At 34.8% G+C, this 16,543-nt stretch overlaps 2 long non-coding RNA genes across 2 annotated transcripts; one reads left to right on the top strand and one right to left on the bottom strand.

Moving 5' to 3' along the window:
* Positions 1-160: 160 nt before the first annotated feature.
* LOC149783794 (uncharacterized) lies at positions 161-3,998 on the bottom strand. Its single transcript, XR_016413669.1, has 3 exons — positions 3,499-3,998; positions 2,715-2,809; positions 161-716 (listed from the first exon to the last, which is right to left on the bottom strand). It is a non-coding gene; the product is annotated as an uncharacterized LOC149783794 (long non-coding RNA).
* On the top strand, positions 3,710-6,796 carry LOC149783793 (uncharacterized). The gene is made up of 4 exons (XR_016413974.1): positions 3,710-3,730; positions 4,150-4,240; positions 4,864-4,960; positions 5,810-6,796. It is a non-coding gene; the product is annotated as an uncharacterized LOC149783793 (long non-coding RNA).
* Positions 6,797-16,543: the final 9,747 nt, after the last annotated feature.

The following is a 16,543-nucleotide window of genomic DNA, read 5'->3' as shown; positions in this document are numbered from 1 at the left end:
TTCTAGCATGGAAAACGATGGAAAACCCTGGACAATTCTAGCATGGTAAATGCTGGAGCATTTGGACTAATATTCCAGTCTTTATCCAGGGTAGGCTAGAAAACCCTGGACAACACTAAAATTTAGCTGAAAATTGTTGAAATATTTTATGAAAACGAGATTTTTAACAGTGATGCAACTTTTATTTGATGATAATTTCAAGAAGAACATGATCCAAATTACCCCAACCAACTCCTTGTATTGACTGTGATGTTTAGTAACTTTTAAACAAGGAAACAAAAATTAAAAACTATACTTGTCACTGGTAGCTTAATAGGTTGTGCACTAGTATTCAGTAGACAACATGGCTTAAGTTGTCATAAATATCGCTACACTTCTACTGGTGTGTCATAAAATCCAGATTACTGGCTCCTTAACATCATCCAAGTTTCTAAAAATATGTTCTCTTACTCTAGTTATAGTTTGAATTTATTCTGAAGCAATCTTAACAACAAAATAACAGAAATTCACGTTAATTTCTATCTCAATTTTAATTAAAAAAATTTAAAATATTTTTTTTACACGTGTTGTTTCATAGTTCATTCACCACATTTCTTATTTTTCTGTTGTCACCACTGGAGTCTGTGGAAGTGATGGTACTCTTGATGGTTTAACCAAATCGCAAAGCTTCTATCTCACCATCACCTCCCCAATGTTATACTTCTCCTTCATGATTTCTGAAATACAAATCATTGTATATTAATGAATAGAATCAAGCAAGATTTCAAATTTATTTCAATCCCATATATATATATATATATATATATATATATATATATATATATATATATATATATATATAGAGAGAGAGAGAGAGAGAGAGAGAGAGAGAGAGAGAGAGAGAGAGAGAGAGAGAGAGAGAGAGGGGAGTGAGAGAATGAGAGTTATGCCTGAAACATTTCATGCAATTACAGTACTTTTACAATACCTGAGGTTGGTAATTGTAATGAGGCACTTGGCTTGATGACTAACTTGATAGGCTTAAAAACCTGTAGTTTCCATCACAAATTAAACTGGCTACCTAACTGCTCCTGTGGCCTAAGTCTAAGTGGTTAGAGCGCCTGCTACTGGTGTGAGAGGTCACAGGTTTGAACCCTTAACCGAGTCATACCAAAGACTTATTAAAAAAATGGTACTATTAGCTGCCTTGCCTGGTGCTCAGCATTAACCCTTTACCTCATGCAAGCGTCTTTTGACACCTCTACTCCATTCACGTGGAAGCGCCTTTTGACGCCTGCTGTAAACATCAGCCATTTTAAGCTGGTTTTCATAGCGCCACCTTCGGGGAAAACCCCCATTTAGATACTACATTCATTTCTGTGAATGACAATTACATCGGATCACGTGGTCACTGTTTATGCCCTGGTCGATATCTGCTATTTAAAGTAACTGGGTCATAATCTCCACTCTCCAAAATGGAGGTCGCGGATTTCATTCAGTACTTAGGAAGTTTTCACGATTAGAATCAGAACTACGAAAGATTCAATAACTTAGGTAAAGGCTCTGATATTGATGCAGGCAGCAATTAGTTTTCATAAATTATCAAATTCAGATGACTTAGTGATGTAGATGCAGACGACAAATTGTAAATTTCAAGTATGAGAAATGGCAGCTACGATTGGTCACGCGGCCTCACTGACATGACAGTGAATGAGTCCTCTCAAGATTTTAAAGCACGTAAAAAATTCTTCAGTGAAAAACATTTACGCAGCTATAACAATCAGACTTTTAATCTTAAATTTTTCCACACATAATAGATGTGTACCAAAAATGTAAAATGGTTACAATTGCTGTTTAACATAAAATACACTACAATGCTTAACAGTTAACAGGCAGGCCTATGCGTATGGAGTCGTATAGGTAACAGGTGCTCTATTTATAGCATGCTGCACTTTGTAATTATGCTCTATAATTTAAACGGTTAAACGGTTAGTGTTAGGACTGGTCAACCTGGTGTCAAGATAATGTGACTGGGTAGAAGACATTATGCTACACGTCTGTGGCATGATATCCCAGTGCTAGACATCACTATAAATTGCCACACTGCAGACATCGTAGCGATGTGACTAAACATTTGTTAAAGCTACGTTACTAAACATCTGAATCACGCACACACAAACTGGCTACCATATACATGCAGTTGTGATTATACCATTTAAACTGAAAGTAGATTTACATTGTCCATTTGAATATTGCCTGTCTACACTATAATGTTTCAAGTAGTAGTTGTGGATACGTTTAAATTTCATAATAATGTTCCAGCCTTAGTTCATAAAAAATTTTGTTACAATTTGGCATATATTTTGTCATAGGTTAACAAAGTTTAAAATGCATGGTTAATAATTTAAAATATACCATAAATTATTTGAATTCTGGACTGGTCTTGGAGAGGTGGCCTTGTGTGTGCTTATTATTGGCTCTTGCCCCAGTTAGTGTCTTGCCAATATATTCAACAGAGCTGTACAGCATTCTGAATATTTATCTAGCAGCTTTGTTAAAATCCAAAATCTGACATATTTCTGCCTCATGCTGGGTGTGAAAAAAAAATTAATCCAAATTTTCACCATGATGATTCATATGCACTAAGTTTCTGATATATTTACTTATCTATATACACAAGTCCAGGTTACAGCTAATGTTCTAGACATTTGAATTTGAAACAAACGTGGTATTACCTCTCGCTTGCTTAATTCAAAATTAAAAGATCGAAGAATTTCAATGAAGCTGTCGCCATCAAGTTGTTTACATAACTGTGCCTTGCCACTTTTTTCTGAAATTAAAGGACACAAACTAAACAAGTATTTTTGGTGAGGAAAATTGATAATCATTTCCAACAGTTTACAACTGTACATTCTTATTAATTATACAATAAGTTACTATTAAATATTACTGAAATGGCTGAATATAAATTGGATAGACAGAAACAAGCCATAATCTGAATTGAAGATTAATTGGAAAAGAGATCTACCGGTATATTTCCGAGTCACAGTCTAAAATTAATTAAAACAAATATAACTTATTGCTACAAATAGCACACTGTCTGGAGAATAATAACGAAAATGTAAAAAATACAAATACCAGTCAGATCATTAATAATATCAAGGGTGAATAAAATTTAAAGTGAAACTTACAATTTGGAAATATATATTCGCAAGGCCGGCACGTACCAACTTTTTTGAAAGACAGACACGAGATGACTGGTCATTGTGCATTAGGATAAGTAAAAAATGTTGCCAATTATGTAAACAAAGCTTAAAACATAACATATACCTTTCAATATCCTTACAAGTTTGACGTTTAATTTATCAGTCTTCAAACAGCATAAAAAAAGAAATTGTTCCATAGGATATATTTCGTAATAGCTTTCCGTAAATTTACGTCACGCGAAGTCTTTCGCAGCTAAGATACTTGGCGGCCGTGCAAATAATTTTGCTACAACTGGACTGAGTAATGACATACCTGCTATTTTCGCAATAATACACTCATGGTATCCATTGAATCCACGACAAACCGCCATCACTTTCTCTCCCGTGCGATATTCCTTCATTTCTTTTCGTGGCGAGTGTACATTAGCCATACAGATTATGCCTCATTCACCCATATAACCAGTGATATTTCTGGTTCAGTGGTCATCTTAAAATCCTGGGATATTTTATATTTTACAATTTCAATGACACTCCAATCGAAAATTGCGCCCAAATTCTAGACTGGTTATCCAAAGCGTTTTACGGTGCCAAATTTGGAACCAAACTTTACAGAAACCGTTTTTTTTTTGTTTTTTTTTTTTTACAGAAAATTTGGTTCTAATGCATGAAATCGAAATATGCCGGCTTTTTCAATGTAGTAATTGGTTAAAAAAAATAAGTACATAATTTTATATCCCATCATAGTCAGCTTCATCAGCCATCATCATACGGAACAACCTCGGCTATTTCTGCGTGACAAAAACGTGACTCCGATACGTGAAGGCGAATACTTGACAGAAAAATCAGACATTTTGTTCTCTTTTGATTTATGATTTATCTAAAGAGTTAATATCTATACATCGGATACCAACGCCGTGATTTGGATATGTTGGGGAATGATTGGTTTACAGTAAAGTGGTTTTAGAAGACAAAGTTTACGACCAAGAGGCAATATCGTGTCGAGGTGTGGAACACAAATAGAAAGACAACACAAATTGGACACCCAAATATTATAGGTGAGTATGAAATAAACGGAGTCTCGACTTTATCTCGTTTGCCCAAGTATAAACTGACTATATGATTAACCGCCCAACACTATATATGTATGACTGATAATTAAATTGTAAGCAAGTATTTAAATAAATGTGAAAAGATATACAAGGTCAAAAACAAGTTTCCTTTTGCACCAGTTTTAAAATTAGAGTAGGTCTTTTTGTTTTTCAATATATATGTATATATAACTTTCAAAGCAACCTAATTTGTGGAATTTTATTTTAACAGCCATAACCTTGTAATTGTCAGTCTTGGAAATGTTAACTCCAGTGATACATGTAAGCCCAAACAGGATTTGCTCTGGTATTATGATAAAGTTGTGAATTTCTTGAGTATTTATAGATCTAGTCCAAATAGGTCTTTAGGTTACTGCTAAATTTTCAGACTGCTACATATATAAGTAAAATCATAACTTAAGTAACTTAAGTCCTGGAAAAAGACATTTTGAAAAATTTCACATTAATCTTAGCAAGATTAAAATGCACACAAGTTTTACCATGAAGATGATATTTGAACGATATGTTAATGTTTTAATCAGTCTGACTGTACAGTCTGTAAACATTTTAATGCTGTTTGTGTATTACAGGTACTGGTGTTCAGGACAAAATATATAAGCAGCTTGAAGTTAATTCCACAAAGTCCATTCCTAAAAGCACCATGTACTGGAGGAAGAGAAAACAATGGTAATTCCAGGAGTAATAGAGAGGTTTTTTTTACATTTTAAATAATGTCTGCAGCTGTCTCCCACAGCAGTGTTTATTTGTGTGAAGATAAGCATTATTCTGTATACATTTGTTCTTACCTAGTACATTCACAGCTTAACATGGCTCATATCTTAAACACAGTTTCATTACCATATCAATAATTTAAGGAATAAACAAATTAACTAAGTGGAATTTTCAGAGTTCAACAAATTCTGAGTATATGGTGAAATCATTCAGTATTTACAAACAGAATATTCAATGTACGTGTTTGAACAGAACATTCACTCTGTATGGGTTATCCAACACACCATACACAATATATGCACAATGTACACCATATTTAACCAAATCAGCCAATTACAGAAATTCCAGGAAATATCTGATCAGTATTGATTCTTGCAGAACAAGATATAATAATTTATTGTTATGCATTGTCATACTTCAGTTTTTAATTATTTAAAATGTTAAATATAATTTTTACTTTCATTTTTCTTATAATGCTCTAAAACGTTATGAAACTTGAGTTGTTTTTCTGAAAACATCACATACATTTATGAAGTGTATGTTGTATCACATGTACTTTGTATGATTGAGTATATTATTGGGTATCAATTACTTGTCATTTACATGCATTCATTGTGCATCATATTTGCATTACCCATGTTTAAATGATGCATGCATTAACATTGGATTTGTCAAACTAAACTACTGTAACAGTGTAATATTAACTGTACATATTCAATTCCCACAACAAAACAATAATGTTTGAATGTTAAGATTTTAATATGAATTATACATGTTCACTAAAATTTGTATTTCTCATTACAGTGTTGTTGATCTAGGTGAATCCAGTTCTGTTGGTCTTGGATATTATGAAATTGGTGACAGTACGTAATACTAATCTTCAAATATAATGAGAATATCAACAGATGAACCAACTAGATATGGTGACAGTGACATGAGTTTTTCATCTGACTCAGAAGAAAGTATAGAGTTTTAATCAAGTTCAGATGATGAACAGTATCATCAGGTGAATGAAGCAACTCAGTCTTACCCACCCCATGTCACAGATCCCCCACTTTATGTCATAGCCCCATAACAAGATATATATTGTAGTGAAATCACAAAGTCTGAACATGTTATTGTCCTTGGGGCTTTGCCAACAAGACATAATTTGTCAGATGCTAAATATGTGACTTTTTGGACTTAATTCAGTTGCATCTTCCTTCAGCAAACACAGGATTGACAATTGTCAAAGATTTGAAGGAAAAATGTGAATTCAGTAAGGAGTATCTCAAGTACAATTTTTATTGTGGGATCTGCAAAAAATTGTACTCCGATAAAGAAGAAATGTGTGAAACTGGGGGCTGTACAGGTGTACATAACTAATAATCATGAGCAAACATCTCTTTGGAATGAAGTTGGCTCTGACAAGAAAGAAGACTTCCTTTCATCATCAAAAATAGGATCAAGTGTCTTCGAGAACCTATTATTGTTGTTGAAATTGGAAATGCCATTTATGGTACTGTTCTCCCCAATCATCATGAAAAGGACTAAAATGGCTTTCACCACTGCACAGCAGAATTTCATACTTATACACTGTAGTGTCAAGCTCATGTGGTGAACAGATTTGGACATATTTATGATTTTATATGCACCAGATATTTTCTGGTCAGGATTTAACTAATTTTTCAGGATATCTTTTCATACATGTATAGTTTGTGTTACACCAACATTTTTGTATAGTGATGTTCTTTTGATAATGAACATTTAATTACATATGTGGTACATACAATAAATGATGTACTACTTCAACACTTGTAGTTTGTTTTTTTAAAGCAGGGGTCAAGTGTGTGTGTGTGTATGGTTTAGTTTGTTTATTTGACTTGTGTCCTCTTTTTCTCAGTATATATTTATCATAGGTTTGAAATAATAGTTTAGTTTCAAGTTCAAAAATCTGTGTTACAGCGCAGTTTAGTCATGATTGCTCTTTCTTTAGGTAATTCAAAATAATTCTTTGTACCAATCTTGAAAATTGACTAAGTTCTTTTCCAGGGTTTTCCATGCTGAAATTTATCCCAAAAATTCTAAGTCCAAACTGTCCATCCTTTTCCAGGGTTTTCCATGCTGAAAAAAATCAAAGTGCAAAATGTCCATCGTTTTACAGGGTTTTCCATGCTGAAAAATTTCAAAGTCCTAAATGTCCAGCATTTTCCAGGCATGTCCAGCATTTTCCATGCACAATGTCCAGGCTTTCCATGCTAAATTCTGCAGAATATTTCATTTTTCCATCATTTTCCAGGGTTTTCCATGTTTTTCCATCGTATTCCATCCTTTTCCAGAGTATACGATGGAAAAAGTACAGCCGGGCTGACACAGACACACACACACTGTTTATATTTGGACATGAACAAATATTACCATGCTTATGTCATGAAACAAATATTGCACTTATTAATGCAAATCAATGTTATTAATGTATACTGATTGAACCATTCATTCTAAGCTACTGAAATTTGCATACTGAAAATAAATTATACTGTGCTGGAATATAATAACCAGGACCTAAGATTTATTTAGGTTCTGGGTACTCTGTCCTTATCTTGAAACCAGTTTAAAATTTGGAAAACGACCTAGTTCTTTAGTAAAAGATGCTGGTATAGTTAACAAGCAATCACGTATCGTTGACATATAACATGTATTAATAATGTCGCAGAATTGTAACCGAGTGGGTTTTTGGACGAAATGAACAAGCCAAACAATGTAAGAAAGATGGAAATTTATGAATGAGTTAATAATGATAAATATATGATGTAAAAATACAATTGAAAATAAACAAAACAAATATTGAATAAAATGAAGTGCAGATCCAAGAACCCTCATGGGCTGCACATACCCCTTAAACAGTATGTTGTTCAACAAGAACAAAATTATAAAGATTCAAAAAAATAGTCTTTGAAACAACTTAAGATTCAAAATAATCTTTGACACACCTAATGATTCTCAATAATCTTTGACACAACTAAAGATTCACAATAATCTTTGACACAACTAAAGATTCAAAATAATCTTATCATGACTAAGATTCACAATAATCTTATCACGACTAAGATTCACAATAATCTTATCACGACTAAGATTCACAATAATCTTATCACAACAGACAGCGTTGTTCTGGAAGCTGCAGATGACTCCAAGAAACTTTAGACTGCTTCGTACAGCTTCGGACCGCTCTAGTTATATTCACAATAACATTTCATATACATTCACGGCTACAGACACGGTCAGCTACCATAATAGACAGCTACTATAACAGTCAGCTACAAAGAGTCAGAATCATCTTCAAACACAGTCACAGCTTCCAACACAGACACAGCTGCCAACACAGACACACAGATGCAGACGTAGCTACAGATTCACATACGCAGCTATAATAAAACCAAATGGGACATAATAGTTTATGCATAATTTCTATATATATGATATTACTTTTAAAACTCTGCGTTGTAATAAACAATATTACGCGATAACACAGTACAAACCGAATAAGCTTCGCCTATCAAATAAATAGAATGTAAATTTAACACTTACCCCCATGGCTGGAGAATAAAGGAGAGTGTATACTTCTTGACGTGATCCAAAAATGACCAGTGTGGTTTTTCAGGATTTGCCGTACTTAAATCCATAGGAGAGTGAGTACAAGTCGGGGTAGAATACCCGTGCACTTCATGTTAGTCATGATACCCGACACAAGTAATCTGTGGCTAGGTACATGTTAATACAGTCGCTTACCTGGAAAAACACATTCACCCTATATAACGTTGTACGCATGTACAATGAGAAATAGTCTAATTGTTTTCAGGCAAAACCAAGTTATTTCTTTGCCTAATTCTGTGACAAATAATATTTAGTAGTAAATGAACTGAATAGTTTTATGGCCATAACAACGATGATCCCAATTTATACAGATTTGGTAATGTATAGCGTTTGGCTTTGTTTGAAGAGAAATAAATACCAGATACATTTCCAATAAAAAGTATTTGATGCAGACAAGATATACATTTTTGCATATGTATGTATGTGGTTTCATTACGTGCATTGTTATTATGTTATTTATACTTTACGTTTCCATCTATGCACCAAGGGATTGACCAGCAAAATCATGGAATTTGTTTGCTGCACTACAAACAATATTCACTTTACTTTTCTTTCTTAGACTTTTCCTTCTCATTTGTCAAGCATGAATTTAACATTATATGGTACATCTTGGGCGACGGAGACACGTTTCTCTTTCATTGAAAATTACTTTTATTATACCAATTGTAAGCACAATGCAATGAATACACTTAAAGTTGAATCCATTCCAATACCACGTTTAGATGTGAAACATGTATATGGATTATACAAGTGATCGTATTGCAAAATAATGGACATGGGGGCAACAAGACCTAACACTTTTACCTTATACATTTAGCGGGTGTCAGTGACCCTTGTTCAATCTCCTGCTATATATGCCTTTGATTATCTTTAATGCTTTGGTGGTAAACAATATTATAAGACTATTAAAAGACACTGATAAGTATTGACTTTCACTCCCCCTCTCTTGATACGTATGAACATAGTGTTGATACATTTAAATCTCATCAAGGGAATACAAATGTGCCATCACAAATGTACATGAGAATGTTTCCTAAATTGATGTTTGCAGTTATTTATTGTGTTCCTACGAACTTACATAGTTCGAGGAGATTGGATTTACATTCTAATATTATCCCCAATCATTTGCAATGAACCCGCATTATACATATGGCCCCGATTGCATGAGCCTAATGTTTGTCGGTATTTGGATGCCAGATGAACCTCTTTAAAGAAGACAAACATACCAGTACAATTCGATACACACACACACACACACACACACACATATATATATATATATATATATCCATGTATCTAAATATATAACTGTCTATCTATCTATATGTTTACATGTTTGCATGAGCCTAATGTTTGTCGGCATTTAGATGCCAGATGAATCTCTTAAAAGAAGACAAACACACGAGTACAGTCTGATATATATATATATATATATATATATATATATATATATATATATATATATATATATATATATATATATATATATATATATATATATATATCCATGTATCTAAATATATAACTGTCTATCTTTCTCTATGTTTACATTATATATATATATATGTGTGTGCGTGTGTCTCATTATCTATCGTTGAATGTATGTAAATATATATATATATATATATATATATATATATATATATATATATATATATATATATATGTCTCATTGAGATTTGAATAAAACATGTTCATGTCTTTCTCTTGAAATCTGCGTCGCAATACTCTATGAAAATCGATATTATTAAGGTGCATTGCTCGAACTATTCAGTCTAAGAAACTGAAATTTTGCATACTGTATAAATTTGACGAGAGTATGCTTGACATACATTGCTCAGTTGCTATAATGATTGTCAATGTTTGTATTCTTACGTCCGTCAATCGACAAAATTATACCGACAAATGATGTGTACAACCGAAAAAGAAATCACTTTGTTTATAGCCAAAGACAAAAGCAAAATTATTTTTTTCGGCTTCATTTCTCGTGAATTGGAGGTCGGGATATTGATATGACGCTTTGCATCAATAATTATTGTCTACAGAGCGTAATTCCTTTAGAAAATTGCAATGCGGATGTCTTTCGTTCCATATTAAGTTAGTCCTTATTAGGAACCTTGGGGCAAGCGTGTTGTTGGATGCATTAAGGAAAATGTATTCTAAGTGAAACATGTTGTGTGCTTCAATTTAGAATACCTGAAATGTAGCACTTTCAACGTCTGAACAAGCTACACTCATCTCGTAAATTTGTTTTCATTTCTAAACGCATTCATTTGTGTGAAGTGTTCAAGGCAAAACATTACTTTAGATTGGTGATGCAAAGTATGCACCTACTAAATCAGGGATTTGCAAGCTTCACTGCTAAGAACATTCCCTGCCCATAACCGTCTTAGAATTTCCTTTTTGATGTGTCAGGACTGAATATAAAATAATATAGAATATAATGGATGATGGAGATCTGTTTTATAGCTCAACAAAATTGCTTTTAATTTTGCCGATGTTTATATATTATGCAACGAATGCACTTCAAGACGAATGCATTCCAATGCCATAGGTAAGTGTGATGCATGTTTCTGGATTGAACAATTGGTCATCTTTCAAAAATGGACATGGATACGCCCTAACCAAGTACTTTTCTCATATGCTCCTAGTAGGTGCCAGTGACCCCTGTTGTTTATTTTGAAATGTCTGGTAGGAACATTTTTATCAAACTGTTTAAAACATTAGCGTGTATTTAGTGTCATGATCCCAGTCTGAAAAGGTTTGAACAGAGTGGTGATTCATTGAAACATGACCCCACTTCCCAAGGAGTACAAATATATCATCTGAAGTGTGCATGGCTATGTTTCCTGAATTGAAGTTTGCAGAAAACTATTGTGCCCATACGAACATGTAGAGCTCGAGAAGATTACATTCTAATATTATCCCCTTTGAATTTGGAATGCACTGGCATGATACCTGAGGCCCGATCTGTATTTTGGTGCCAGACGTCATTAAAGAAGACAAATTTAAGATTACAGTCTGATAAATATGTATCTATATAGTTATATATAGCTATCGATCTATATAAATATTGTCTCATTGGGATTTGAAAAAATATGTACCTGGTTTCTTCTTGAAATCAGCTCCCCAATAATCTATTCAAATCTATGTTTCTAACACATTAACGCCTAGTGACGACTTTACGGGGCAGGAGGTAGTACCCTACTGACGAGCTCTGTAGCGTTATGGTCATACATGATACACTAACGTGAGTGGTATTATTAGAAAGGTAGATAGTTTTAGCTCTACAATGATACCAAATAATCTGGAATATATAGTTGCACTACAAAATACAGATAGAAGAACCTCATTTTTTGGACCCGACTTTTCTTTACCTAAAATTCGCCCGTGGTCGGAATCCGATTTTGTATCCGGATGTTAGACTTTTTGGTCTCAGCTCTAAAGTAAACCGGCATGAACTGCAAACATACATATGAACCTCTGCAGAAAGTAGGATAAGATGGGTATTTGGAATAAAGAATGGTCTCCACACAAAAATAGTGGCTCCGTTTAGCACAAAAAAGAAAGGAAAATTCATCTTTTACCGTTCTGCTCATACGCGAGTCAAATAGCCACAGAAAAAACGATGTTTCTAACACAACTAGGCAGTATGTTATTGAACGATGACCGGGCATTTTGGAGTTTTCGAGTCTATTCAGAAATAGCTTTCAAAATGTGTCTCCTACTCGATTTTCAGTCAAAAATGACAAATAGCACCACGGGTTAATGTACACTGCTCTAACTGTTCATTTTACGTAACTGAAATTTGCATACTGAATATTTGTTTAGTTTATGCTAGATATAATTAGTGTCAATGTTTGTATTCACATGTTCGTCAATCAATACAAATAACGGACAATTGATATATGAAAATGAGAAAGAAATCATTCAGTGTAAGGCCATAGACCAATCAAAGTCAATTCGTTTTTTCCTTCCGTTACATGTTTATTAGAGGCTATGATATTGATCTCGTGCTTTGCATAGATAACTGTTGTAGTTCGTTGTTCCTTTAGTGAAAGGCTATGCAGACCTGTTTTCGCCTATATATGATGTTGTAAATGAACTGTATTAAAGCAAGATTAAAAAAGATCATCTATAAACAATTTAAACAAATGTGTTATGCACGGTATTTTCTTTTAGGTGATCGATTTTTGTCCACATTATTGTAACAATGTGACATGTCCATTCATGCTAATCAACATATATATTCAGTATCTGCATATTTGTGACAAGGGTTGCTTTGGATGCTTTAAGGAGATTTTATCCTAATTCATCTTGTGTGCTGCAACATCAAAAAGCTGGAATGCATCTCTTTCATCTTCTAAATATGTTACTGTCAGTTGGTAAATTTGTTCTTCTTTCGAAACGCCTAGTTTTGTGCAATTTTTGCCAGTAATGTATATCCTTTTCAACACGTTCCATCAGGAAAAAAATTAAAATAGGAAACGGTGGAACATTATTTCTAAATTTCTGCTCAACATTTATCCAAATAATGCATTTGATTTATATCGGCCATTGTGTTCACATTGGCTACTATATTGTTGGTTTACAAATGTCAATGCCTGTCGTAATCATATGTATAAATACGAATGTGGCGCAGTCTAGTAAGATTCCTTGCTACTTATGCATGTCACGAAGTAGGACGAGACCCAGGCTAGTGTGAAAATAGATAGTTGTTGCCACATCAAAAGACGACGAGGCAAATAGACGACATTTTGGGTCTCTGTTGAAACACGAATGCATAACATATCTCACGAAAGAAAAACATAAAAGCTAGTACAAGGACATATAGGAATAGGAACAGGAAGCGATTGGTAAGTTATGAACATTAATTAAAATAATAGCAGTATAAAGAAGACTTTATTTCAGAAACTGGTGGAACAGGCCCTGACCAAACAATTTCCACAAAGAGAAAGCTCATAGTCATTGTTAATATACAGTTCAGTACAAGTGGGTGGGGAATGGTACTTAGCGGAGAACTGGCTAAAACAAATGGTATTGTTGATATATTATGTCTTTCAGTTAAGCTTCATTCAACATTTAGCAGTCAGAGTGAGAAATAATACATTATAATGCCAAATACTCTCATCTCTTTTTTCCTCAACTGTTGCTGCAGTGTACAAGAATAATGACGTTAGTATGAAACGAAAATGTACAACTACTGACAAATATGAATTTTGTGGCTATGAGAAGTCGAATTTATACTGAGCATGAGAAAAAATGTTTATGTTAGTTTCTATCTTCAACCACGTCTTACACATGTTCAGCTTTCCAATCTTCTCATACATGGTTATAATTTTGCTAACTGTTGTGCTTTGTTTTCCTTTCTTTCACGATCATGGTTTATTACTCATACCAGTTTCTTTCAGTTTCCAATTATGCATTCGTTCGTTGTTGCTAAAGGTTGATCTTTTATAAATTTGGGAACTTTTGAGACTTTGAACTGTATGGCATAAACCTTGAAAGGAAGATCAAAATATAATCAATTGAGTGAAATAGGCAGATGAAATACATTTGTAATATCTAGATGATGCGCTTAGAATTGTAAAGCAGCAGCAGAGAGACTGGGCCCACCAACTTTTTCGTCCAACAGGACCATCTATCAAAAACTCTTCTGATAGAAGGTCTTATTTCACAAAATAAACCCTTCCAGCCAGAAACTATGATGACTAAATCCTCTTTTCTGGCTAACGGGGTTATTTCGACAGCGGTAACTCGCTATAAAAAATAGTTTCTTCACGGGGTGACGTCGACGACGACGTTGGTGGCGTAGTCTCTCTGCTGCTAATCATTTTAGGATTTTTAGTTGTGAATTAAAAATTTAAGTTAATAATATTGGCCAACATTGGAGAAGCACGTTCTGCTAGACTAGCTCGAGAGCGACTAAAAGCAATAAAAAATTTTCTTCCTGTGCGAGATAGTGTCAGAGAAAAATTACAGGAGCGGCAGCAAGCACAATTTGAATTCATGGAAGGTGCAGAACAATTATTTAAACCTGTTACAACAACTACTAAAAAAGCTGCTAAAAAGACTGCGATGGTTACTGAGCGAGCTTTACTGGGAGAGCCTAAGACTTTTGAGGAGGTGGTGGATGTGGAAGAGCGACAGCGGAGAATGAGGGAACAACGAGAACAACGAAGAAAAGGTATTCTTCCAACACTAACGGAAACAAGAGAGATTTTACGAACGCTTCCAGCTGATATAGCTGCAGCTCAACCTCCGCCCGTCGCTGCAGTCGCCGAAGCTACTGCGCCCAAAGTACAGAAGGAAACTGTTGAACTAACTGCAAAATTTAATCCGAAGTTTATTAAATTCCTTAAAAACACGCCATAAGGAGAATTGCCTGAATTGATATTAGAGGGTTTATACAACAAAGAAAAATTTTTAGCCAAGAAATATATGTACACGACTGATGACAATTTTGTTAAATGGGTGTATCGTGTATATTACAACAAGAAAACGGTTAAATCTAACGATTCGAAATACTCAGCACTTATAGGCGCAATAAAGAAACTTGACAAAAGTAGACAACAAGGATCTCCTCCTCCCTATTCACCGCCACCAGAGGAGGAACGTCCAGATGAGGGCGGTGATATTTTAGAAGATCTAGGGTTGATATCTCCTAAAGGACCCGAAAAAAACGGAGATGGTCTAAAAACGGGAAGCGGTTTTATTGCTTGTCCTAATAATATCATCGATGATGTATCTCGGTTAGAAGTGCTCATCGGAGGAAAACGTGCCGGAAATAACTCTCCGGAAATAATTAATGAAGCTGCTGATATCTGTCAACGACTATTTCAGCGTGGTATCATGGATATCGGCATCTACCGTGAACTTGTTAATGAACTCGCAGATGGTTATTACAGCGACTGAAGGTCACAGTAATTTTATTTAGAGAAACAGCAATTGAATAACATGATTATACACGATACTCGACCCAGCCCAGTCAGAGTAGTGAATTCACGATTACCGGTCTATCAAGTAACATACGGAGATGGTCTCGGTGATGTTGTTACGGGTTTCTTTTCAAGGATGGCCCCTAGGGCGTTACCGATTGCGAAACAATTGGCGATGAAAGCGGTTGATGTTGTTAAGGATAAAGCCCTTGGAGCTGTTGGTAATCTTGCCGGAAGGGCATTTACGTCAGTTAAGGGTAGACTGTCACGGTTAGCACGCAGACCTAGCGGGGTTAAACCATCGCCAGTAAAATTGCCGAGCACTGAACTTATGCCCGCGGATGTCAGTAAAGTAATAAATGAGGCCGCAAATCAAAAACTCGTATCTCTTGTGACTCAACAACCCGAACAAATAAATACGAGCCTGATATCAGGAAGTGGTCTTCGTTTTAGACGTCGATAATTTATATAAAATGTTCAAACGAGTATCAGATCCAGCGTTCGATATGGATGCACCAATACTCAAAGATGAGTCTGTGCGTGATTATCAGTATTATTCTTATGAAGCAAGATCAGCCAATCAGCGGGGGCGAATTGAATTACAAGTACATGATACAAACAGATATTTCTTACCCGCTGCAGCATTCCTTGAAGTCACGGGTGAAGTTGTAACAGATGTTGTCGCTAATACAGCATATGGAGATAATGTCCGAGTTGGACTTGTCAACAACGGCATCATGGCACTATTCAGAAGTGCTTCATATAGCATCGATGGAAAGGAAATTGAAACGATTCAGGATAACGTTGACGTTGCCACAACAATCGTGGGATTAGCACGATACTCAGATGATTACACTAGATCGGCTGGTCCGACTATGATGTTCGCTAAGGATAATGCTGATCGTCCTGAACACAGATCTGTTATTCCGGTACAAACAGCACGAGACACTGCTGCGGACCCACAACC

Source organism: Sinohyriopsis cumingii, chromosome 14 (assembly GCF_028554795.1).
Source record: "Sinohyriopsis cumingii isolate HCF-2022 chromosome 14, ASM2855479v2, whole genome shotgun sequence".
Taxonomy (NCBI): Eukaryota; Metazoa; Mollusca; class Bivalvia; order Unionida; family Unionidae; genus Sinohyriopsis; species Sinohyriopsis cumingii.
This window is presented reverse-complemented; position numbering and strand designations above follow the sequence as displayed.